Here is a 25,772-nt window from a genome sequence, read left to right on the forward strand (position 1 = left end):
CCAGGTGCATGCTCCATGGCTGCACTCCAGGCCCGCATGCTGTGCTCTCCTCTCTGCCTGGGCTGCTCAGGAGCAGCGGCTGGGGACCGTGAGTCCCGCACAGAAGAGTCCTTGGGAACCGCAGACTGGGGGGTTTCCCCTCTCCTAGACACACACAAGGCTTGCCCATTCCCCCAGAGCAGAAACAAAGGACATGGTGCTTTTACCAAAGTCTGTTGGCTTTTGACACTTTTAAATCTCAGGTTGGGGCCGGAGCGATAGCACAGCGGGTAGGGCGTTTGCCTTGCACGCGGCCGACCCGGGTTCGATCCCCGGCACCCCATATGGTCCCCCAAGCACCGCCAGGAGTAATTCCTGAGTGCAAAGCCAGGAGTAACCCCTGAGTATCGCTGGGTGTGACCCAAAAAGCAAAAAAAAAAAAAAAAAAAAAAAACATAAATCTCAGGTTTATGACAATGTTGCCGGCTTGGCTCTATCCGTCCTTCAGATGTCCCATTCTGCAGGAAGCTGTCCCTGCTGCCCTGCTGCTCCTCTGCACTCCTGATGAGGAGAGGGTGCACTTCTTCCGTTTTAAGTTTTGTTTGTGGAAAATATCCAGTGTGCTCAGAACTCACTCTTGGCTCGGTGCTCAGTGCTCAGTCCTGGCTTTGTGCTCAGGGCTCTCTCCTGGCTCAGTGCTCAGGGCTCTCCCCTAGCAGCCATGGGGAGTTTCTAGCACAGGACCCGTGTTGGTGTGAGGCACCATGGGTCCTTCTCACCAGAGCCTTGAGAGTCTGTCTGCTTTGGGGGCTCAGCCTGGCTCTCAATAGGCTCCTGTCAATCGTGAACCAAGGCACGATTCTGCAGGAAGCCCACCCTTCCACTGGGAAAACAGCTGAAGTGCCAGGTCTTGCCGGCTAGTATCTTGCTGCTCATGAAGAAAAGAAAAATGGTCACTTCTAAAGAGGTCCCTGTTGCTGGGCTTCGCAGCAGTTCATGCAGCCGTAGGATCTGCCTTCTTGTGTCCCCCGACATGAGTTTCAGATGCATCCAGTGGTCTTGCCCAGTCTGTGATGCTCCAAGATTGAACATTGGCAGAGATTTCCTCAGATTAGACCCACGTTACAGACCAAGTCACCCGTGGGTTCTATGACTCCCCATCAGAGTTGCCAAGATGAGGAGTCCTGGCCGACGAGGGCCAAAGTCCGGAGTAGAGCCCTGAGGCCTTGTCAGTGGGCAGGGAGCAGCAGTCAGGGCACAGCGTGTTCCTTGCGGGAACACAGAGTCCTGCACGGCTGGATGCGCCAGAGTCACACCCAAGCAAGAGTGCAGAGGCCCCTTTGACTGCAGCCCTCGGTGCTGGGTGGGTGGCATGCTCAGGGTCTTCCCCAGGGGTGTGCTTATGGGGGCAGCAGAGAGGAGGGAGGGAGGGGGCTAGGAAGAGCATTTGGGAACCTGGTGCTCAACTGATGTTTTGCTCTTGGGCCCACCCCTGTGAGACGAGACCCACCAGGGTGGACATCACACACTGTTCATCAAAGTGGACTGGACTCTCAACCTGGACTGGACTTCCTGGGGCTATTCTGAATTGTAGCAGACCTGTATTCCAGCACATTCTCGTCCTAAAATGCATCAGAGCTAGGGATTTGGGAGTGACATCTCCAGGGGAGGGTGGGGTGATGTCAAGTGTGGAGCTGAATTCCGCTCGCCACCTCTAGGTTTGGCATAGGAGAGTCAGGGAGCAGGTGTCAGTGGGGTAAAATGTGACATCTGGGTGCTGTGCCCCTCTGCAGCCCCGGCTCTGGATATCTGCCCAGGTACTCAGGACAAAATTTGAGGGTCACTGAAACCACCAGCCAGGAGACGCTGCCCTGGGCGGGGCAGCAGTAAGGCTTTGTTTGCCCAGTGCCTGGACAAAGGGGGGTTGGGAGGGGATGAGGCTGAGAGAACCAGCACCCCACTGCACCCTCAACTCTCTGCTGGACGAGTGGGCGGCTTTGGACCCTCAGCTGACCCTGAGAAGCCCCAACCTTTGCCTGGGCTGCTTTTCTTGGGGGACCCAGGAAGTGGCCTTTATATGTTGGTGGGGAGGCGGTGCACGCGGTGAGCCTGCCGACTGTTTCCCTCCTGCTCTTAGGTCCTAGATGGCTCTCTCCCAAAGTCCATTTGTCTCCTTAGTTAGGAGGCACCATTGCGCGGGGGCACCCTGGCTGCCAACCTTTGGTCCTCAAGGCCAGTGCTGTGTTTTTTGCTCCCTAAAGACTCACCAGAGTGAAACATTAACTGGTGTGGGGGAGCCTGGGAGTCAGGGCTGAAGGAAGATCTCCAGCGGGGTGCTGGCCAAGGGCCTGGAATTTTCCATTCCCCTTCAGTTCTTGTGATGGAGGGCTGGGATTTCTTTAGGTCCCCAAAGCAAGGTAGAGGTCATGGGCCAGCACTGGCTCACTCACCTGGTGGCCAGCACAGTGGCTCAGAGGCCCCCCGAACCTGGGGCCAATGCCTGTGACACAGGGTTTGGTGGGACCCCAAGCTTGGGGTGGAGAGAGCACTGGCTGTCACTAGGCCTCAGTCTCCTGGGCTGTAGAGGGAGGAGCTGGGCAAGGGCTCAAAGTCCCTCCTGGCCACTGGGACCTTTTCTGTCCTGGAGGCATTGCAGAAACCTGCCCCTGCAGCCAGTCATGGTAACCAGAAGTTGAAGTTACCCTGAGAAGTGATCCATGCCGCCCATGCCTTCTTCAGCTCTGCCACTCGCCTCTTGCTGTCAGCCTCCCTGCTTCTCGGGCCCCTTCCCTTGATCTCCCTTTCATTCCCTTTCTCAGCTCTGGACTCCTGCACCCGGAAGCACGCGGGCACCTGTGCATGTCGGGGCCCAGGGCCCAGCCTCTGTGTGCTTGAGTTCTGCTGCTTCTTGCGGGAGTGGCCCGACCCAACTGTCTCCATTTTTCTCCCTTTTCTCAGCCCTCCAAGAGTCATGGGAGCCAGAGAGATAGCACAGTGGGTAGGGCACTAGCCTTACACTCAGCCAACCTGCGTTCAATACTCAGAACTCCATAGGGGCCCCTGAATCCTCCAGAAGAGACTCCTGAGCACTTCCAGGTGTGGCTCAAAGAAACAAAAAGCACCCAAACCCCAAACCAAACCAACAGGTCATATTGGGGTTGGGTAAGGATTCTGTAGAGACTTAGGCTCCACACATACAAGCCAGAAGAGGGTCACCCTTGCATGCGGGTGTGGATGGACAGCCTAACCCTCTTCCCCAGCCACATATTTCTGTTCACGGAGATACTTTGCTGATCATCCACCTTCCTTCTCCATGTTCCTTGCTCAGTTCTGCCTCCCAAGGCTTCCTTCCAGCTCCCTGGGGCTCTGGACCTCTTCTCCCTCTGCTATGTTTGACTCATCTGGGTACTATAAGGGCATGGGACATCAGCTCACATCTTGGTTGAGGCCAGATTCCCTGAACACAGGATAAACTTCCTTGGCTGGGCTCATGTGGGCCTGGCTTCACTTTCTCCCTTTTTCTGGGGTCTCCTCACACTCCAGCATCTGCCTTGGGTAGATTCCTGCTCTACAGGGCTGCAGGAGTGAGGGGGAAGGGGGAATTTCAAGTGACATTGACCTGATAATGGTGGGGGATACAGCTCTTGCAGACCTACACAATGTTTTGGGCTGCAGACCCATCCAGTGTTCTGGGAAAAATGTTTAAAACAAGTTTCTCTGAAAGATGCAGATGTATACTTTCGCATATGATCCTGGAGACACAGAACCACGAACATAAGGATTGTTCTACTTGCCCAGATGGCTTAATGGACAACATGCTGGGCTTCAGTAGTTGTATGTGCTCTCATCCAGGAGTCTTTGTTTTGTTTTTTTTTTTTGGTAGAAACCTGGCAGTGCTCAGGGCCTCAGCTCTACTCAGGGATCACTCCTGGCAGGCTCAGGGGACCATATGGGGTGCTGCAAATAGGACCCAGGTCAGCCATATGGCAAGTGCTCACTCTCTGTACTGTCTCTCCTGCCTTTGAAAGGCCCGACTATAAATGAAGGTCCTGCCATGAATCCAGTAGAGTCCAAGGACCATGAAAGCTTGGACCATTTTTGTCTTGTCTAAAAAGCCTTGGAATCTAGGCAAAGGCCTGGTACCATGTAGATGCTCACTAAATATCATCATGTGATGATTATCCCAGGAATCTAGCTTGGGATGCTGGGGTCTGGGGCCCCAGGTTCTCTGTGTGAATAGTGGGGTGGCTAGAACCATATGTTCCGAATAGCACAAAAAAGAAAGAAATTGCTATATTGATCTTCAGATCCCATACTTTGTTGAAAGTGCTTATTTATACTGGATTGTTTTGTATATTATGCTAATTTTAAGTACATAATTATTGATGAGTGGTGTCAATTTATAGTTTTTGCTTTGTTTGGGGGCCATACCTGGCTGTGCTTAGGACTTACTCGTGGCTCTGCACTCCTGGTATTTGAGAGACCATATGGGATGCTGGGCATCAAACCCTGGTCAGTTGCATGTAAGACAAGCATCTGCCTGCTGTACTATCTTTCCAATAAAATAATTCTATTTTAGTGCCCTCTTCTTTTTCTCAAGTTATTGCACAGAATATTTTTATGACACTAGCTGATTTTCACATAGTTGATTTTTATCAGATTAAAGATAATTAGTTCTTCCTAAATTGTTGTTTGCATCCTAAGTGGATATTGATTTTATGAACGGCTCTTCTTGCAAACCACCATGCAAACATGTAATTGTTCTGCCAGTGATGAATTAGGTCAACAGATACTTCACATTGCTATGGTAAGACTCACTGGTATAAAGATGGGTTTGATATTTAAGTTCAAAGGCAACAAGATATAATTTTCTTTGTGAATATATTATCTTTGTGATTTTTAAAATTTACTTATATTGGTATCTTTTATTTATATTGGTATCAAGAACTGAGTTTTAGAATGACAAACACTTGTGACTGGAGGGATAACATAGTAATAGGTCTCTTGCCTTGCACTTGACTGATCTGGGTTCGATAACTGGCATTCTGTGAGTCTCCCAAGCCCCACCAGGAGTGATCTTTGAGCAAAGAGCCAGAAATAGGCCTGAACCACCTCTGGGTGTGACTCAGAAACAAAAAACAAACAAAAATGCCAAAAGAGTAAAATAAAATAAATGTTATTAAAAAACAAAAAACAAAAAACGCGTGCTCTGGAGTCAGACCACATCAGGATTCTCACACTTCTTACTAGATTCATGATCTGATCATCTCTGAATCTTACTTACTTCCTCCCTGTTGGAGCCTGACCAGAGTCATGAGGAAGTTCCGGGAACGCTGCCTTGCAAACAAGGCTGTGTCTTAGCTGCAAACAGCTGGGCTGGGGTCAGCATGTCCTAATGCAGGCGCTTTCTGTTATAGATTAACTGTGCTATGATTGGATGAAAGTTAAACAATACCTTACTGGGCTATTGTGTAGAGCTTGCATAGATTTTGATGTGGAATATATGGGAAGTAGGATGTAAAGATTTATAAGGTGGTTTGACTTACTTCATCAGGAACTTTGTGCATCATTAGGCTACAAAATAATATGTACATTAAGGTGTTTTGATTTTATGCATTTTGATCTTAGGTACCCTGAGGTATGCTGGATGTTTTGATCATCAACCCAATGAAGAGGGGCTGCAAAAGCCAGTCAGTGCTAATGCTGTGAGTGAGCTTTAGCACTTAGCTTTCAAACATTCCACACGCCATGCTTATCTCTGCACCCCAACCAATCACTCAATCGAGAACCAACACCTCCCCTTTAAGATAAGGGTTTAACAGTACCAGACCCGCAATTGTTATGTGGAGTACTGTAAAACACCCCTACACCTGTTTGACAAGAGGTTCATAAATCTGTGCCTTAAAACTAGACAGCTACATGCAAAAATATGGGCTCAGACCTCTATCTAATGCCATGCACAAAATCAGATCAAAATCAATTAAAGACCTCAACCTCAGACCCGAATCAATAAGGTACATGGGACAAAATGTAGGTAAAACCCTTCACGATATTGAAGCTAAAGGTATCTTCAAAGGTCAAATGTCATTGGCCAAGCAAGAGAAAGCAAAAATAAACAAATGAGACTACATTAAACTAAAAAGCTTCTGCACCTCAAAAGAGAAACAGTGACCAAGATACAAAAACAGCCTACGGATTGGGAAAGAATATTCACCCAATACCCTGCTGATAATGGGTTAATATCAAGGATATACAAGGCAGTGGTTGAACTCTACAAAAAAAACCATCCAACCCCATCAAAAAATGTGGTGAAGAAATGAACAGACACTTTCTCAAAAAAGTAATTCAAATGGCCAAAAAGCTCATGAAAAAATGCTCTGCATCACTAATCATCAGGGAGATGCAACTCAAAACAACAAGATATCATCTTACACCACAGAGACTGGGTAAACATCCAAAAGAACAAGAGCAACCAATGCTGGCACAGATGTGGGGAAAAAGGGACTCTCATTCATTGTTGGTGAGAATGCCGACTAGTCTAGCCTTTTTGGAAAACAATAAGGACACTCCTCAATAGTCTAGAAATGGAGCTCCCATTTAACCCCAGCAACACTTCTTCTGGGAATATACATTGGGGAACCAAAATCACACAGCAGAAACACCATCTGCACTCCTATGTTCATTGAAGCACTATTCACCATAGCCAAAGTCTAGAAGCAACCTGAATGCTTAAGAACAGACAAATGGATAAAGAAACTATGGCACATCTGCCCAAGGAAATCTTATGCAGCTGTTAGGAAAAATGAAGTGATGAAACTTGCCTATAAATGGATGTACATGGAGAGTGTCATGATGAGTGAAATGAGTCAGAAGGAGAAGGACAGATATAGAAAGACTGCTTTTATTTGTGTTTTACATATGTGTACAAACATATACATATCATTGTATCACTGTCACTATCATCCCGTTGTTTGTCGATTTACTCGAGCGGGCACCAGTAACATCTCTATTACACTCAGCCCTGAGATTTTAGCAGCCTCTCCTTACTCGTCTTTCTCAATTATTGGAGACTCTTTCAGGGCCAGGGGAATGAGACCTATTGTTACTGTTTTTGGCATATTGAATACGCCACATGTAGCTAGTCAGGCTCTGCTGTGTGGGTGGGATACTGTTGGTAGCTTGCTGGGCTCTCCGAGAGGTATGTATATATCTGTTACTGTATTTGGGATATGAATATGCCACGGGGAATTTGCCAGGCTCTCCCGAGCGGGCAATAGACTCTTGGTAACTTGTCAGGTTCTCCAAGAGGAAGAACTAGGCTATTAGATTTTGTGTGGCTGCATTGTGGCCTCAAGCTTCTGGGAGCTTGGTTTATAGTCTTTGGATGTACACGGAGCTGGGGGAAGTTTCTGGGTGTGACTGCCTAGCTACTGGAAAATGGGGAATCTGGATGGAAGAGGCCCAGTCCCAACCCTAGCAGCCTTGGAGTGGACATTCTCTCTCTGTATATATATATACAGAGAGAGAGAATATATATATATATATACACACACAGAGTGAGAGAGAGAGAGAGAGAATAGAAGACTAATATCCTTGGCCAGGAAATAGGGAGCTAGGAGGACTGGTCAATGATTGAAATCAACTACAAGTGTTTGTGGGATGTTTGGTAGGTAGGTAGGTAGGATAGAGAAGGGACAGTATGACAATAATAGTTGGAAATGATCACGCTGGACAAGAACTGAGTGTTAAAAGTAGGTAAAAGTACATACATGACAACCTTTCAGTATTATTTGTATTGCAAACCACAACGCCCAAAAGAAGGGGGGAAGGGGGGGGAGAGAGAGAGAGAGAGGAAAAGTATCTGCCATAGAGGCAGGCTGGGGGTAGAGCAGGGGTGGGGTTGATCGGAGGGAAACTGGGGTCTACATACACTGGTGGAGGGATGGGTGTTGGAACACTGTAGGACTGAAACCTAATCATGAACAGCTTTGTTAAGGTCTACCTCACAGTGATTCAATAATAAAATATTTTTTAAAAATAAAAGAAAGAAATCCATGCCTTCTGGAAAGCAAAATATAGGCATCCTCACGACCTCCCATGAGTGAAGGGCTGGAGGGCTGCCACACATGCTCTGCTACCCTCTGTCTTGGCCAGGACCCAGATATGGACTGAGGGAGCTTGTGGTGTCAGTGATCTTTCTCTTCAAACCCTGCACACACGCACTTCCTGGGGCATTCCAGCCCATTAAGCACTCAAGCAATCAGCACTTGAATTTCCCAGAAAACGGCCAAGTTCTGTGGGCTTGATGGGAAGCTTCTCAACAATTGCAACTCCCCCTTGGGACCTGCCTCCATCATGAGGCAGAGAGCTCTGCTACCGACAGGCAAGGGAAACTGGCTACTCCTTAGGACTCAGTCTGTGTGTCAGGGGAGAGGGTGTGCTCTCAGCAGCAGGGGGAGTGCAGTGCTCAACCATTTTTTGTTATGGGAAAGGATCACCACATGGGAAAAAGTAGAGCCAAGGAGTAACAATCCATGGTGAGTGAGTGGTAGATATTCCTGTGGTAGGAGCTGGCAGGGCCTGCAGAGTTCCCGGGTCCCTGCCGATGCGTATGTGCAGGCTGCTTTCCCAGGGTTTGGCTATCGCCTTATGCCAAAACTTAAGTCAACTAAAAATCCCTCAATAATACAAAGACATTCTAACCTAACTTGGCACTTTGATAGATTTCATTTTTTTTTCTGGGAATACACTTAATGGTGCTCAGAAATTTCTCCTTTTTGTATTGTTTTTGGGTCCATACCCAATGGTGGTGGCAGAGTCTCTTGCCCGCGCGCCTGGCTGTCTTCCCCGGGGCCCCTCGTAGGGGATGGGCTCCAGCTTCCCTCCCCACCACAAGCAGAGCTCCTGGCAGCTGAAGACCTCTGGAACCTAGCCACGGCCATGCTCAAGGCCCCTCTCCACACGTTCAGACAAGCCTCACGCATGAAGGTACCGGCAGAGGAACCCAGGTGTGTGTAATTCCATCAATGGCCAACATCTGGAGACTTAAAAGCAAGCTCCCAGAAGCATGCAGCTGCAAAGCTTATAAGATATAAGGATATCTTATAACCTACTTCTCCCTCTGGGAGAAACTGGCAAGCTAGTGAGAGTTTCCTGCCCACATGGGAGAGCCTTACAAGCTTCCCAAGGTGTATTCATATGCCAAAGCCAGTAACAAGATGGGTCTCATTCCCCTGATGCTGAAAGAGCCTCCAATGCGGCATCATAGGGAAGGCCGAGTAGAGAAAGTCTTCTAAAATCGCAGGGATAGAACGAATGGAGAGGTTACTGAGACTGCTCGAGAAATTTGACGATCAACGAGATGATGATGATGATGATGATGATGATGATGATGATGATGATGATGATGACCCAATGGTGCTCAGAGCTTACTCCTCACTCTGCATTCACGAATCACTCCTGGTGAGCTTGGGGGCCCATATGGGATGCTGGGGATTGAAGCCCAGTTGACTGCATGCAAGGCAAGGGCTTCCGCACTGTACTTTGGCTCTGGCCTCTCATAGAGCCAATTTAGTTTTGATTCTTCTTTTTTTCTTTTTGGGTCACATCTGCCAATGCATAGGTGTTGTTCCTGGCTCTGCACTCATGAATTACCCCTGGCGGTGCTCAGGGGACCATATGGAATGCTGGGAATCGAACCTGGATCAGTCTCGAGCAAGGCAAACGCCCCACCCACTGTGCTATCACTCCAGCCCCTAGTTTTGATTCTTTCATTTAGTGATAAGCACTTAAAAGCTCAGGGCTGGGCCGGAACAATAGTACAGTGGGTTGGGCATTTGCCTTGCACGCACTGAACCCAGGTTTATCACCAGCTTCCCATATGGTCCCTTGAGCACTGCCAGCAGTAATTCCCTGAGTGCAGAGCCAGGAGTGACCCCTGAGTATCATCAGGTGTGACCCAACAGGGCTTGATAGCTTGTTTCTTTTTCTTAAAGAATAATATTATAGGCTGGATATTATATGATTATTATGTGGGCTGTATTGTGTATTATATTAGATATTATGTAGGCTGAGTAATATTGTATAATAGCTAAGGCTTGAATGTGGTTGGCTAGAGTTCTAGCCTTGGCACCCCATATGGTTTCCCGAGCACCACGAGTAATGATCCCTGAATGCAGAGTCAAGAGTAAGCCCTCAGGGGCTGGAGTGATAGCACAGTGGGTAGGGCGTTTGTCTTGCACGCGGCTGACCCAAGTTCGATTCCCAGCATCCCATATGGTCCCCTGAGCACCGCAGGAGTGGTTCCTGAGTGCAAAGCCAGGAGTAGCCCCTGTGCATCGCTGGGTGTGACTCAAAAAGAAAAAAAAAGAGTAAGCCTTCAGCACTGATGGATGTGACTCCAAAACAAAAAAAGTATAGAGTCATATTCTCCTGTCAGAATGTAGTTGGATCACTAGGCTGCATGGGGCTGAGGATGAGGTGTAACTTGGAATCTACAGCACTGCGTACTCAGGTCACACTTGGCACAGCTCATGTGATGCTGGGGAAAAAACCACCCACCCTCACTGTCTGTGTGTGTTTTTCTAGGCAGCTGCCAGGTTAACGACACCAGAATGAGTGCTTTGGTATCCATCATGAGTGTGCTTCATAGAAGGTGCTCAATAAAACAGGTTCCATGAATGAATGGATAAAAAAACAAATGGTCAGAACAAGTTCAGTTAGCATCTGGATTCCCTTCTATTCCATGTATTTGTTTGCTTGTTTGTTTGGGGATTACTCCTAGCACATTACTCCTGGAGGTGCCCTGGGAACCAAGGGTGGCGGATGGGGACCAGAACTTAGGCCACCCACATGCAAAGTCTGCATATTTTATCTCCAAGCTATGTCCCCAACCTCAGCCTTTTATATTTTTTAGTATATTATCCAATGTATTGATTTTGAACATAGCCAAGTTTCCAAAAAAGATTTTAATTAATTATGCTCCATTGACTACTAATTGCCTAGGAAAACTGACCCTCTAATTCATGATGGGCCTTATTCTAGAACTGGGAAACCCTTCTTTCTTTTCCTATCAATGAGGTCCATATAGTATTAGTGGTAAGCTGAACTTCTACATTTAATAAGGAATATTATGTGTTCTTTAAACTTGATAAGTTTCTACTGTCTCTTCCATTTAAGTTTTTATTTTTATGTATGTATTTATTTATTTTGTATATATCTTTTGAGCCACACCTGGTTTACTCCCAGTTCTGTGCTTCTGGCAGGGCTCGGGATACTATATGGGATGCTGGGAATCGAACCTGAGCCCATCATATGCAAGGTGACCAAACCTGCTGTACTTAAAAAAGTAAGTACTTTTTTTTTTTTTTTTTTTTTGCTTTTTGGGTCATACCTGGAGATGCATAGGAGTTATTTCTGGCTCTACATTCAGGAATTACTTACTCCTGGAGGTGCTGAGGGGACCATATGGGATGCTGGGAATGGAACCCGGGTTGGCCGAGTGTAAGACAAACGCCCCACCTGCTGTGCTATCGTTCCAGCCTCACCTGCTTTACTTCTGTTTTTTCTTTTTAGGGTCACACCCAGCATTGCACAGGGGTTTCTCCTGGCTCATGCACTCAGGAATTACTCTTGACGGTGCTCGGGGGACCATATGGGATCCTAGGAATCGAACCTGGGTCGGCTGCATGCAAGGCAAACACCCCTACCAAGCGCCCATTGTGCTATCACTCAGCCCACTTGCTGTACTTTTGCTCTGGTTCCTCTTCTACTTATTTTTTAAAACAGAAGAGGAATTATGACTACTATGCAACCATAGACAAAATCAATATGCTTAACTGATAAATTTAAAATACTTTTCTTAAATATTTCCTTCACATTTCAAACTACATGTTGAGTAATAGATACCTTACAGAAGCAAACATACTGTTTACTCATCTAAACATTCAAATATTGTAGATTTGATGAGTTAGTCTGAAAAGAGAGCATCCTGGGTGGGTGGACAGGGATGAAGAGAATCCATCATTTTAAGGGCCAGAGGGATTGTCCGGGGTTAAGGCTCTCACCTCATACCCCAGTATAACTCTGGCACTGCCTACGGTCCCCTGATCACAGAACCAGGAGTCAGCTTGACTACCACTGGCTGGGTATGGCCTAAAAAGCAAGTAAACATAAAAAGAATCCATAATTTTAATGCGTGGGCCCTCTGTTTCCTTTTATAAATCCCTGAACAAGTTTCTTATTTTTCCTGAACTCTCCTTTATCTGTAAAATGAAAACAAAAATGCCTGACCTACTTACAACCCCAAAACTGCTGTGAAGATCAGGCAAAGGGATTTTGCTAACCACAACATTCTGTGCAAACATAAAGAATGATTATAATTAGTTGTAGTCATATTATTACCCCCAAAGAAAGATGAATGGTAATTATATAAGAGGCAACATTGCTAGATATCTAGATCACTGGGGATAGCGGCCGAGTCTGGGGCCCATCCACAGACCCACAATCTGAAGAGCAGAAACATGGGGAGACATTTAGAAGTTAAAGCCACCAAGTCTATCTCCAATGACCAGGCTTAGCGTCAGGCTCTCAGACACCACGATGGTGCAAGCATTTGACTAAAGAATTTGGGGTCACTGGGGTTGGAGAGATAGCACAGCGGGTAGGGAGTGCAAAGCCTGGAGTAAACCCTGAGCACTGCTGGGTGTGACCCAAAAAGAAAAAAAAAAGAATTTGGGGTCACTTAAAGCTGGTCCAGGAGAGCTTGGCATGGTCTCAGGAAGCCAGAACTGGGAGAAAGCTGGGACTCTAAATGATACTGAGTTCGCTTTATAATCTCAGTTGTGGTGTGGCATTTGGTTTCAAGTGTGGTGAACAGGGAACCCACATGAGAATCACCTGGGCATTCTATATGTGGGGAAAAGGGTGGTCAAATACACAGCAAAACTGCGTTTTATTTATTTATTTTTTAAATTGTTGGCCACACCTGATGGTGCTCAGGACTTACTCCTGGCAGGGTTGAGGTACCATATAGGGTGTCAGGGATCAAACCCAGGTGGACTGCATGCAAAGCAAATGCCCTACCCATTATACTATGACTTCACCCTCAACAACTGCATTTTAAAGTCTGTCTGGTAACAACTTTCTCTTAAGGCAAAAGTAACTTTGGAAAGATTTCAGAAGAGGTAATAAATGATTTAGAGAAAATAGGACTTGTTTATAAAAAGGAAATAAAATATGTATGGTACTAGCTCTGTGAAGTCATGGTGAAGATTTATAAATATTTGAAAGGAGCGATTTCAAGTGGTGGAATTTCAATGTTTTATTCAAGTACCAGACGGCCTAAGTAGGAGTAATGGAATGACATAAGCAAAGAGAAGTTGGACCAGACATCAAGGAAAACATCCTGACTGTGTTAAAAAATGTTATAGAATCATTTCACATGGTCAAGTCAACCAAAATATCTGCCCATTCAATGGGAAAAAATAGTCGAGCAGCATTTGAAAAAAACTATCCCTTGAATGCTTAGCACATCCTTGTCTGTCTTTCTCTCTGGTCTTGTTTTGATATTTGGAGCTTGTTATCCTAGATCAGAAGAATGAAGATTATTCTGAATAAATGGAAACGTGACTTGTGAAAATGTTTAGGACAGGAAGTGCCTACTGGGCAGGAGAAACAGAAAGCATAAAACATCCATGAGTATCAGTATTATCTGGTCTTGGACCCCAGCCTGGAAGTTGTGTCAGCATGAAGGCTGGAACATTCATTGAGAGCTGATGAAGGGTCAGGTCCTGCCTCCTTTAATCTGCACAGTTTTGTCAAGTAGGTGTCACTGTTTCTTTCTCAACGTTGAGGAAAATAAGGTCATAGGAAGTAAGTGCTGAGAAATGAAATCTGAAATTTGAACTCTTATTTATAAGGCTTCAAAGTCCATGTTTCTCTCTCTCTTTCTCTCCCTCCCTCCCTTTCTCTTTCTCTCTTTCCTTCTCTTTCTTTCTTTTTTAATTTTATTTTTATGAAGTTGTTCACAATGATTTATCACATTCAATATTCCAACACCAATCCCACCATATTGCACCTTCCCACCACCAATATTTTTAATTCCCCCACCACCACCACCATGCAAGCCTACCCCAATAGCAGGCCCTGAACAATTTATTTTGTATTGTTTGCTACAAATAATCCACTAAAAATGATCAAAGTTTTCTTAGAAGAAAGAAAGAAAGTGTGTGAAGATTGTTGTACCTCAGCCTGGAGGCATTAAGCCCTTGTATAAGAGATTTACTAACATGCTGTTACAGGATGACTTTTTTTTTTAAATCAAGATCAGTTGCCTTCTGCTTTATACCCCATCCAATGTGGTGTGATACTGCTGTTATATCTTGGTTTAGAGTCTGAGATATTGTGCGACTTCCTTCCTTCCTTCCTTCCTTCCTTCCTTCCTTCCTTCCTTCCTTCCTTCCTTCCTTCCTTCCTTCCTTCCTTCCTTCCTTCCTTCCTTCCTTCCTTCCTTCCTTCCTTCCTTCCTTCCTTCCTTCCTTCCTTCCTTCCTTCCTTCTTGCTTTCTTTCTTGCTTGCTTTCTTCCTTTCTTTCTTCCTTTCTTTCTTGCTTGCTTGCTCTCTTGCTTGCTTACTTTCTTGCTTTGCTTTCTTGTTTTCCTTTCTTTTCTTTCCCTCCCTCTCTCCCTCCCTTTCCCTCCCTCCCTCACTTGCCCTCTCTCCCTCCCATTCCTTCCCTCCTCCCTCCTTCCCTCCCTCCCTCCCTCCCTCCCTCCCTCCCTCCCTCCCTCCCTCCCTTCCTTCCTTCCTTCCTTCCTTCCTTCCTTCCTTCCTTCCTTCCTTCCTTCCTTCCTTCCTTCCTTCCTTCCTTCCTTCCTTCCTTCCTTCTTCCTCCTCTTTCTCTCTCAAGTCCCCACCTCTTTTGGATGGCGCCTGGTACTCCAGGAGTCGAAGCTGACAAAGCGTGGAAGACTGCGCAATATTGGGGCTGGGACCCAGGTGTCCCACATGAAGAGTTCTTTGAACTATCTTTTTGGTCCTGTCCATGCTTTTTCTCTTCCATCACGTATTGAGTGCCAAGTGCTGGAGTCCTCATTGCTCGTTCTCTCTCTAGGTGAGCTCACAACTAATGGCACATATAGACAATCAAACTCTCATCTAGATACTGAAAATAAGATCCATGAAAGGGACAATAGTGGTTTCATTTCAGATTCTGCTATTAGCCACTATGATCTCATGTTTTGGAATGCCAGTATGGCCAAAACTAGCGGAGGGCTAATGGAGAATGATGTTATTTAGATAATCTATGAAGTTCATTGGAGTCTAAGAAACAAAGGCAAAGATGATGATAGGAATGCTTCTTTTTGCTTTTTTTTTTTTTTTTTTTTTTTTTTGCTTTTTGGGTCACACCTGGCGATGCACAGGGGTTACTCCTGGCTATGCACTCAGGAATCACCCCTGGCCGTGCTCAGGGGACCATATGGGATGCTGGGATTTGAACCCGGGTCGGCCGCGTGCAAGGCAAACGCCCTACCCGCTGTGCTATCTCTCCAGCCCCGCTTCTTTTTGCTTTGGGGACACACCTGGTGGTGCTCAGGGCTTATTTCTGACTCTGCTCAGGAATCACTCCTGGCAGTGCTCAGGGGACCATATGTGGTTTGGGGATTGAACCCAGGTTGACTGGGTGCAAGGCAAGTGCCTTATTTGTTGTACCATCTCTTTAGCCCCTGAAAATGTTCCTTTTCCTCCACCACTGACCCTTCTCTTCATCATCGGCTTCCTTTCTCCCTCTTCACCGACTTCGTACCCATCACCCTCCCACCCACCCCCCCACTCTCATTCTAATTAAAGCATGAACAGCAATACCCAGCCCGAAGAGCTGCAAACAATATTCTGCTTGCTAGCACTTGGCTTTCTAACAGCCACACTCACACTGGGAGGGCTGGGAGAAGACCAACTAAGCCAACCCAGAAACAAAGCCAGTCATGCCTCCTCCCTCCAACCTATGCAAAAAACAACCATATACTCATCAGGCACCCAATTGTAACTCAGCTGATCTGGTTGAATGGGACCTTAGAAAAAGCAGATATAAAGGGAGTTGTTTCCTCCTGGGGGCTGCCCCTGTGGAATTGCCAGGTTCAAAGCAAGGAGTGGCTAGAAGTCCACACACAATGGGACTGCTCTTCACAGGTGACGAACCTGCCTCCCACGTAAACAGATGACAGTGTAGTTGGGCAGCAAAGCATCAGCCCCACTGGGAAACCTCAGCCTGGAGAACAAGTTAACACAAATGAAGAAAAGGCTAGGTATTAGGTTCCCGGGCTTGTTTAGGGGAGCTGCAACCTGCCACTCCCTAATTGATCCAGCCTGGAGGAGGCCTGGGAAGCCACCTGGGAACCACTGCACGGGAACCCAGCTCTGCTGAGGTAAGTGCTGGTGCAAATAAGCTCCCAGGGGTTGCAGACTTGTAAACAGCTCTGCCACCTCATGGAGTCCTGCATAGGACGGGGCTCCTGCAGGAGGGGCAGGACTGGGGGCATTTCCTGAGGAGGGGCCCCAGAAGAGGGCAGGCAAGGGAAGGGCTAATCAGGAGTGCTTTAGTCATGGAAGGTCTTGCAGACAGGTAACAGCACAGCCTCACTCCTGCTGCCAGGGGGGTCTCAAGGAGCTTTTCTTTTAACAAAACCCTTTCTTATTTTGTTGTTGGGTTACACCGGAGTTGCTCAGGGCCTGCTCAGGGCTTTGTGCTCAGTAATCGGTCACTTCTTGGTGGTAGTTGGGGGTGGGGGGAGTGAGGCTCAAGTGGAACCTGGGTCGGGTCCTGCAAGACAAGAACCCTTGTACTGTCTCTCTGGCCCCTCAAGGAGCCTGTTTTGGAAGCTGGCAGACGGCGAAGGTTCTTTTTTGTGGCCCAAAGGACAGCACAAGATTCAGTGCAAGTGGAGAACAGTCTGAGGACATCTGATCAATAAATTAAAGGAATCCAAAGAACTCTTTGGAGGAGTGAGCTAAAAACTCACTCTCCTGGGGCTAGTTTCCACTTACTGGGCAGAGCACTAGCCTTTTTTGTAGTTGTCCCTTTGACCCTGGCATCCCATACGGTGGCAACCCTGAGCACTCTCAGGAGTGATCCCTTAATTCAGAGTCAGGAGTAACTCCCCAGCCCAACCTTAGCCACCTAAAAGGGATTTTGTTTGCTAAGGATGCAGGTGTGGAGCTGGTAAGAATCTTGTGGAATGAGGACAGTAGATACAAGGACCAGGAGGACTGCCCCATAGCTGGAAGCCTGCTTCATGAGTTGAGGGGAGAAGGCAGATGGAATAGAGAAGGGATCACTAAGGAAATGATGGCTGGAGGAATCAGTAGGGATGGGAGATGTGTGCTGAAAGTAGATAATGGACTAAACATGATGACCTCTGTGTCTGTTGCAAGCCATGATGCCCAAAAGTAGAGAGAGAGTATGGGGAATATTGTCTGCCATGGAGGCAGGAGGAGGGTGGAAAGGGGGGGGGGCTATACCCCAGATATTGGTGATGAGGAATGTGCACTGGTGGAGGGATGGGTGCTTGATCATTGTGTGATTGTAACCCAAACATGAAAGCTTGTAACTATCTCATGGTGAGTCAATAAAACAAAACAAAACAAAAAGAATCTAGTAGAGTGTTTGGAGTTTTAACATTGAATGCCCAGAAGCCCAGAATTCTATTATTAAATGCTTCATAAATTAAAAAATTACAGATTTATTTTGTTTCACAGCTGATCCCTGTAATAACTCTGCACAGTAAATGTCATATTCTCTGTTCTTCAGAGGAAGAAATGGAAGCTCAAATTTTCCTATAAATGTACAGAGAACTTAAACTTCTCTATAAATCTCTTCTCCTGCTTACTCTTTCCAGTTGAACTGCGGTGGGGGTTATTTGCATTTTTTGGGCTTAGAAAGTTGCCAGGTTTTTCTTCCCACCCTTTATCTCTGGTGTATAAATAGTAAATAGTGAAGAAGGTTCCCTCTCTGATTCTGCTGGAGCTCACCCGGGTGCATCCCTGTTCACAGGTAATTCCTCCTCACCCAGCAGGTGGGTGGCAGAGCTGGTGAGACTCTGGGGAGGGCCCCATACAAGACTGTGCAATGGCAAGGACTGTCTCTTCCCCATATAGTTAATTTGACCCAAATGATACTTTGACAAAAATCAGCTCCTTTGGGCTATGGGTTGCAAAACCATGAATTTACTGATGTAGGCTTCCCCGGGCTTCCTGGTGCTTGGAACTGATTGTGATGTCCAGAAATATCACACCTGTTTCAGTGCTCACAGACATGGTGGTGATGTTCATAAAATGTTCTTCAGGGAATGAAAGATTGACAACAAAGCCCATGTCCACTACAGGGAAATTATTGAATAAATGATGGATAATGCACTGATGTTGTGATAAATGACTGTAGAGTGTTAAATAGTTGTCTTTACGATACAGTGTTAACCCAAGTAGGAAAAAATGGGGTGTACAGGACTGGAGATACAGCACACGACTTAAGACATTTGCTTTGCATGCAGGCAACCCAGCTCTATCCCAGCAACCACACACGGTCTTCTGAGAACCACCAGGGGGCACTTCTGAGCACAGAATCTGAATAAGACCAAAGCACCACTGTGTGGCCAGAAGACAAAAATAAGCAAACATGGGTATCCCTATAGGGATCGCGTTAAATCTGTATAATGCTTTTGGGAGTATTGCCATTTTGACAATGTTTATTCTCCCTATCCATGAGCAGGGGATATGTTTCCATTTCCTCATGTCCTCTTTTATTTCATGGAGTAGCGTTTTATAGTTTTCTTTGTAGAGGTCTTTTACTTCTTTAGTTAAGCTGATTCCAAGGTATTTGATTTTCTGGGGCACAATTGTGAATGGGATTGCTTTTTTCATGTCCCTTTCCTCTGTCTCATTGTTTGCATATAGGAAGGCCATGGATTTTTGGGTATTGATTTTATAGCCTGCGACTTTACTGTATAGGTCAATTGTTTCTAAGAGTTTCTTACTAGAGCTTTTAGGTTTCTCTAGGTATAGTATCATATCGTCTGCGAATAGTGAGAGCTTGATTTCTTCCTTTCCGATCTGAATCCCCTTAATATCTTTTTCTTGCCTGATGGCTATTGCTAATACTTCTAGTACTATATTAAAGAGAAGTGGTGAGAGTGGGCATCCTTGTCTTGTCCCTGATCTTAGAGGAAAAGCCCTTAGTTTTTCTCCATTGATGATAATGCTTGCCATAGGTTCGTGGTAGATGGCTTTGACTATCTTGAGACAAGTTCCTCCAAAACCCATTTTGGTGAGAGTTTTTATCATGAATGGGTGTTGGATCTTGTCAAATGCTTTCTCTGCATCTATTGATATGATCATATGGTTTTTATCTTTACTTTTGTTGATGTGATGGATTATGTTGATTGATTTCTGAATGTTAAACCATCCTTGCATCCCTAGGATGAATCCCACTTGGTCATGGTGTATGATCTTTTTGATGAGTTGTTGGATTCTATTTGCTAGTATTTTGTTGAGGATCTTCGCATCGGTGTTCATCAAGGATATTGGTCTATAGTTTTCTTTGTTTTGGTGTCTTTGTTTGCTTTTGGTATTAGGGAGATATGTGCCTCGTAGAAACTGTTCGGAAGGGTTCCTGTCTTTTCAATTTCCTGGAAAAGCTTGAGGGGAACTGGCAACAAGTCTTTTTTAAATGTTTGGAAGAATTCGCCAGTGAATCCGTCTGGACCTGGGCTTTTGTTTTGGGGGAGACTTTTTTTTTTTTTTTTTTAAATTTATTTATTTTTAATTAGAGAATCACCGTGAGGGTACAGTTACAGATTTATACACTTTTGTGCTTATACTTCCCTCATACAAAGTTTGGGAACCCATCCCTTCACCAGTGCCCATTCTCCACCACCCGTAAACCCAGTGTCCCTCCCACCCTCCCCAATCCCATCTCCCCCCCACCCCACCCTGCCACTGTGGCAAGGCATTCCCTTCTGTTTTCTCTCTCTAATTAGCTGTTGTGGTTTGCAATAAAGGTGTTGAGTGGCCGCTGTGCTCAGTCTCTAGCCCTCATTCAGCCCGCAACTCCCTTCCCCCACATGGCCTTCGACTACAATGTAGTTGGTGATCGCTTCTCTGAGTTGACCTTTCCCCGGAACGTGAGGCCAGCCTCGAAGCCATGGAGTCAACCTCCTGGTACTTATTTCTACAGTTCTTGGGTGTTAGTCTCCCACTCTGTTATTCTATATACCATAGATGAGTGCAATCTTTCTATGTCTGTCTCTCTCTTTCTGACTCATTTCACTCAGCATGAAACTTTTCATGCCCATCCACTTGACTACAAAATTCTTGACCTCCTTTTTTCTAACAGCTGCATAGTATTCCATTGTATAGATGTACCAAAGTTTCCTCAACCAGTCATCCGTTCTGGGGCATTCGGGTTTTTTCCAGATTCTGGCTATTGTAAACAGTGCTGCGATGAACATACATGTGCAGATGTTGTTTCGATTGTACTTTTTTGCCTCTCTGGGATATATTCCCAGCAGTGGTATTGCTGGGTCAAATGGGAATTCAATATCTAATTTTTTGAGAGTCGTCCATATTGTTTTCCAGAAGGGCTGAACCAGTCGGCATTCCCACCAGCAGTGAAGAAGGGTCCCTTTCTCCCCACATCCTCTCCAACAGCGGTTGCTTTTGTTCTTTTGGATGTGTGCTAGTCTCTGTGGTTTGAGGTGGTATCTCATGGTTGTTTTGATCTGCATCTCTCTGATGATTAGTGATGCAGAGCACTTTTTCATGTGCCTTTTGGCCATTCGTATTTCTTCCTTTGGGGGAGACTTTTGATTACAGTTTCGATTTCCTTGATGTTTATGGGCCTATTGAGGTATTTCACGTCTTCTTGGCTCAGTCTTGGGAGATTGTAGGAGTCAAGAAATTCGTCCATTTCTTTTAGGTTATCTTGTTTCGTGGCATACAGATTTTCAGAGTAGTCTCTGATGATGCTTCGAATCTCCTTGGTTTCTGTTGTGATGTCCCCCTTTTCATTTTTGATTCAGTTTATTAGGGTTTTCTTTCTTTCTTTCTTTCTTTGTGAGTCTTGCTAGCGGTTTATCAATCTTACTTATTTTCTCGAAGAACCAGCTCTTTGTTTCATTGATCTTTTGGATTGTTTTTCCGGTTTCCATATTGTTAATTTCTGCTCTAAGTTTTATTATTTCTTTCCTTCAGTCTGGTTTGGGTTCCTTTTGCTGGTCTTCTTCTAAGATCTTGAGCTGTGAAGTCAAGCTATCTATATAGGCCCTTTCTTCCTTTCTGAGGAAGGCTTGCAGAGCTATAAATTTTCCCCTTAACACAGCTTTAGCTGCGTCCCATAGGTTCTGGTAGCTTGTGTCTTCATTCTCATTTGTTTCGATGTATCTCTTGATTTCTTCCTTGATTTCCTTCATGACCCACTCATTGTTCAATAGTGAGTTGTTTAATTTCCAAGTGTTTGATTTGGTTCTCCGTGTCTGTGCGTGTTTAACTTCCATCTTCAGTGCATCATGGTCTGAAAAGATAGTTGATACAATTTCTATCTTCCCAATTCTATTAAGGTATAATTTGTGGCCCAGAACATGGTCTATTTTGGAAAATGTTCCGTGTGCGCTGGAAAAGAATGTGTATTCTTTCTTTTTGGGGTGTATAGCCCTGTATAGGTCTATTAGCCCTGTCTCCTCCATTTCTTCCTTCAGGGCCATTGTTTCCTTGCTGAGTGTTGTTCTTGTCGATCTATCCAGAGGTGATAAGGCAGTGTTGAAATCTCCAACTACTATTGTGGTGCTAGTTATGTCCTCCTTAAATTCTGTTAGGAGTTCTTTTAAGTATTTAGCTGGTCGTTCATTAGGTGCGTATACGTTTAGGAGTGTGATTTTTTCCTGTTGTACATATCCCTTGATGAATAGAAAATGACCTTCGCTGTCCCTTTTGATTTTTTTCAGCCTGAAATCTATGCTATCGGATACTAGTATGGCCACCCCCGCTTTTTTTTTGAGGGGGCTGTTTGCTTGCAGGATTGTTTTCCATCCTTTGATTTTGAGTCTGTGTTTGTTCTGACTATTCAGATGTGTTTCTTGTAGGCAGCAGAAAGTTGGGTTTAGTTTCCAAATCCATTTTGCCACTCTGTGCCTCTTGATTGGTGCATTTAGCCCGTTAACATTAAGAGAAATTATTGTCATGGGATTTTGTGCCATTTTTCTGTAGGGTTTGTTGTTCTTGTAGGTTTTTTCCTTGTCTTATAGTAGCCCTTTGAGTCCTTCTTTTAAATTTGGTCTTGAGTCTATGAAGTTCCTGAGCTGTTGCTTGTCCGTGAAATAGTGTATGATTCCTTCAAGTTTAACTGAGAGTTTAGCCGGGTAGAGTATTCTTGGTGAGGCATTCATTTCATTAAGTTTTTTCACTATATCCCACCATTGTCTTTGGGCTTGGAGGGTTTCTTCTGATAGGTCTGCTGTGAATCTAAGGGGTGCGCCTTTGTATATGATCTTCTTTGATCTTGCTGCTTGCAGTATTGTGTCTCTATCCACGGCCTCCATCATTCTGACTATGATATGCCTTGGGGATTTTCTATTTGGGTCCCTTTTAGCTGGCACCAAAGAAATGGAGCAAGCAATCCTGAAATTTATATGGAACAATAAACGCCCACAGATAGCTAAAACAATTCTTGGGAAAAAGGTTATGGGAGGCATCACCCTCCCCAACCTTAAACTCTACTACAAAGTGGTAACAATTAAAACAGCATGGTACTGGAACAAAGGCAGAGCTGCAGACCAATGGAACAGGGTGGAATATCCACACACACAACCTCAAATGTATGATCATCTAATCTTTGATAAAGGAGCAAGAGATGTGAAGTGGAGCAAGGAAAGCCTCTTTAACAAATGGTGCTGGCAAAACTGGACAACCACATGCAAAAAAATGGGCTTAGAACTCGACCTGACACCATGCACAAAAGTCAGATCAAAATGGGTTAAAGACCTCAACATCAGACCACAGACCATAAGGTACATTGAAGACAAGGTCGGCAAAACCCTCCACGATATTGAAGATAAAGTTATCTTCAAAGATGACACGGAACTAATCAATCTAGTAAAAACAGAGATCAACAAATGGGACTACATTAAACTAAAAAGCTTCTGCACCGCAAAAGATACAGTGACCAGAATACAAAGACTATCTACAGAATGGGAAAGGATATTTATACAATACCCATCAGATAAGGGGTTGATATCAATGGTATATAAAGCACTGGTTGAACTCTACAAGAAGAAAACATCCAACCCCATCAGAAAATGGGGCAAAGAAATGAACAGAAACTTTCCCAAGGAAGAGATACAAATGGCCAAAAGGCACATGAAAAAGTGCTCTACATCACTAATCATCAGAGAGATGCAGATCGAAACAACCACGAGATACCACCTCACACCACAGAGACTAGCACACATCCAAAAGAACAAAAGCAACCGCTGTTGGAGAGGATGTGGGGAGAAGGGGACCCTTCTACACTGCTCGTGGGAATGCCGGCTAGTTCAGCCCTTTTGGAAAACAATATGAACGATTCTCAAAAAACTAGAGGTTGACCTCCCATTTGACCCAGCAATACCACTGCTGGGAATATATCCCAGAAAAGCCAAAAAGTATAGTCGAAATGACATCTGCACTTATATGTTCATTGCAGCACTGTTTACAATAGCCAGAATCTGGAAAAACCCAAGTGCCCTAGAACAGATGACAGAAGAAACTCTGGTACATCTCTACAATGGAATACTATGCAGCTGTTAGAAAAAATGAGGTCATGACGTTTGCATATTAGTGGATCAGCATGGAGAGTATCATGCTAAGTGAAATGAGTCAGAAAGAGAGAGACAGACATAGAAAGATTGCACTCATCTGTGGAATATAGAATAATAGACTATAAGACTAACACCCAAGAATAGTAGAAATAAGTACCAGGAGGTTGTCTCCATGACTTGGAGGCTGGTCTATCATTCTGGGCAACTCAGAGAAGGGAACACCAAGTAAAATGTGGTCGGAGGTCATGTGGGGGAAGGGTGATGCGGGCCGAATATAGACTAGAGACTGAACACAATGGCCACTCAACACCTTTATTGCAAACCACAACACCTAATCAGAGAGAGAGAACAAAAGGGAATACCCTGCCATAGTGGCAGTGTGGGGGTGGGGGGAGACGGTACTGGGGAGGGTGGGAGGGATGTTGGGTTTACTGGTGGTGGAGAATGGGCACTGGTGAAGGGATGGGTTATCAAACTTTGTATGGGGGAAACATGAGCACAAAAATGTATAAATCTGTAACTGTACCCTCATGTTAATTCACTAATTAAAAATAAACTATTAATAAAAAAAATAAGCAAACAAACAAAAAGTGTACACTTTTTTTTAATTTAGGGAAGTGCAACATAAATATCTATACATATTTTTAATTGAACCACAAATCATAAGACATAAAAGATTATTAATAGGTAAGAGAGAAGACAGCATTTAAGGGGTTTTAAAACAGACATGAATTGACTGAAAAATTAGACTTCCAGACCTCTGCCTGAAAGGTTTATTCATGTCTCTAAGAGGAGTGCTAGCAAGTTCACCTTCTTTTCTTAAACTGGCACAGTTACTGTATGTTCCTTTTCAGAGTTCCGTGGCACTTCACTGTGGGACAGGCCCAGTGTTGCTGACTGTTGGCCCCTCCTGATTGCACTCTGCATCTTAGTTCCAATGGTCTTGAGAAACCCATCGTGAGCCCACCTCCCCTCTGGGATACAAACACGCGGTCCTGTCTCCTGGGAAGAGAGAGGCCTCTTGAAGTCCTTGTCCTCACTGTTCATTTCCACATACCTATTTCCCTCATTCATTCTTCCAGTCCTTCAATTTGGGGCTGGAGCAAAGGGTAGGGAGGTGGGCAGGGGGCTTGCCTTGTGTGACCTAACTAACCTGGGTTTGATTCTCAAGCACCCCTATCACCTTCAGGAGTGATTCCTGAGTACAGAGTCAGGAATAAGCCTTGAGCACTGCTACACTGCTGGATGTGCCCCAGAACCAAAAATACTAACAAAAAAACAAACAAGCAAATAAAAAACTAAACAACAACAACAGAAAGTCCTCAATTCACTGATCCACTAATATTTATTTGGCACCCATAACTTGCCAGCACCAGGCCAGCTCTTGGGCATACAGCATTATATAAACCCTGCCCTGTCTAATTAATGTGGTTCCTTTAACAATTTTAGCACAACCTGTGAAAAGGAGCTTGGTATATTAAAACTACCTTTGTTTTTTTAGCTGTGTGGTCTTGGGGTCATTAAAGAACATCTGAGTTTCCATGAGATGAGCACAATAGCCCTGAAAGGCATTTGTAAGGATTGATTACTAAGAATTCACAGAGAAAATCATAGGGGCTCAGCTAGTGTTCTTCCCCTCGAAAAGACTCCCCTCAGACTTTGGAATTGATGTGGGGATGAAGGGTGGCATGGGGCCTGGGGGGCACGGGCTAAGGTGGAAGAGGAAGTGGGGGGAAGCCTGGTAAGCCTCTTGTGCCTGAGCATAAAATGTGAGAAGGAGCTGGAGGTGAGCCTGTCTGTTGAGGTTGGGAGGCTGCAAAGGGACTGAGGACAGCCTCAGCCATTTTGCTTAAGACCAGGACATACAGGGATCTGTGAACAGTAAACAAGGATTGTTTGCTTGGACCAAAATAGCCAACTTCTGGCACTCTGAGTCTTTTTTTATTTGCT

This window comes from Sorex araneus, chromosome 5 (genome assembly GCF_027595985.1).
Source record: "Sorex araneus isolate mSorAra2 chromosome 5, mSorAra2.pri, whole genome shotgun sequence".
NCBI classification, from domain to species: Eukaryota; Metazoa; Chordata; class Mammalia; order Eulipotyphla; family Soricidae; genus Sorex; species Sorex araneus.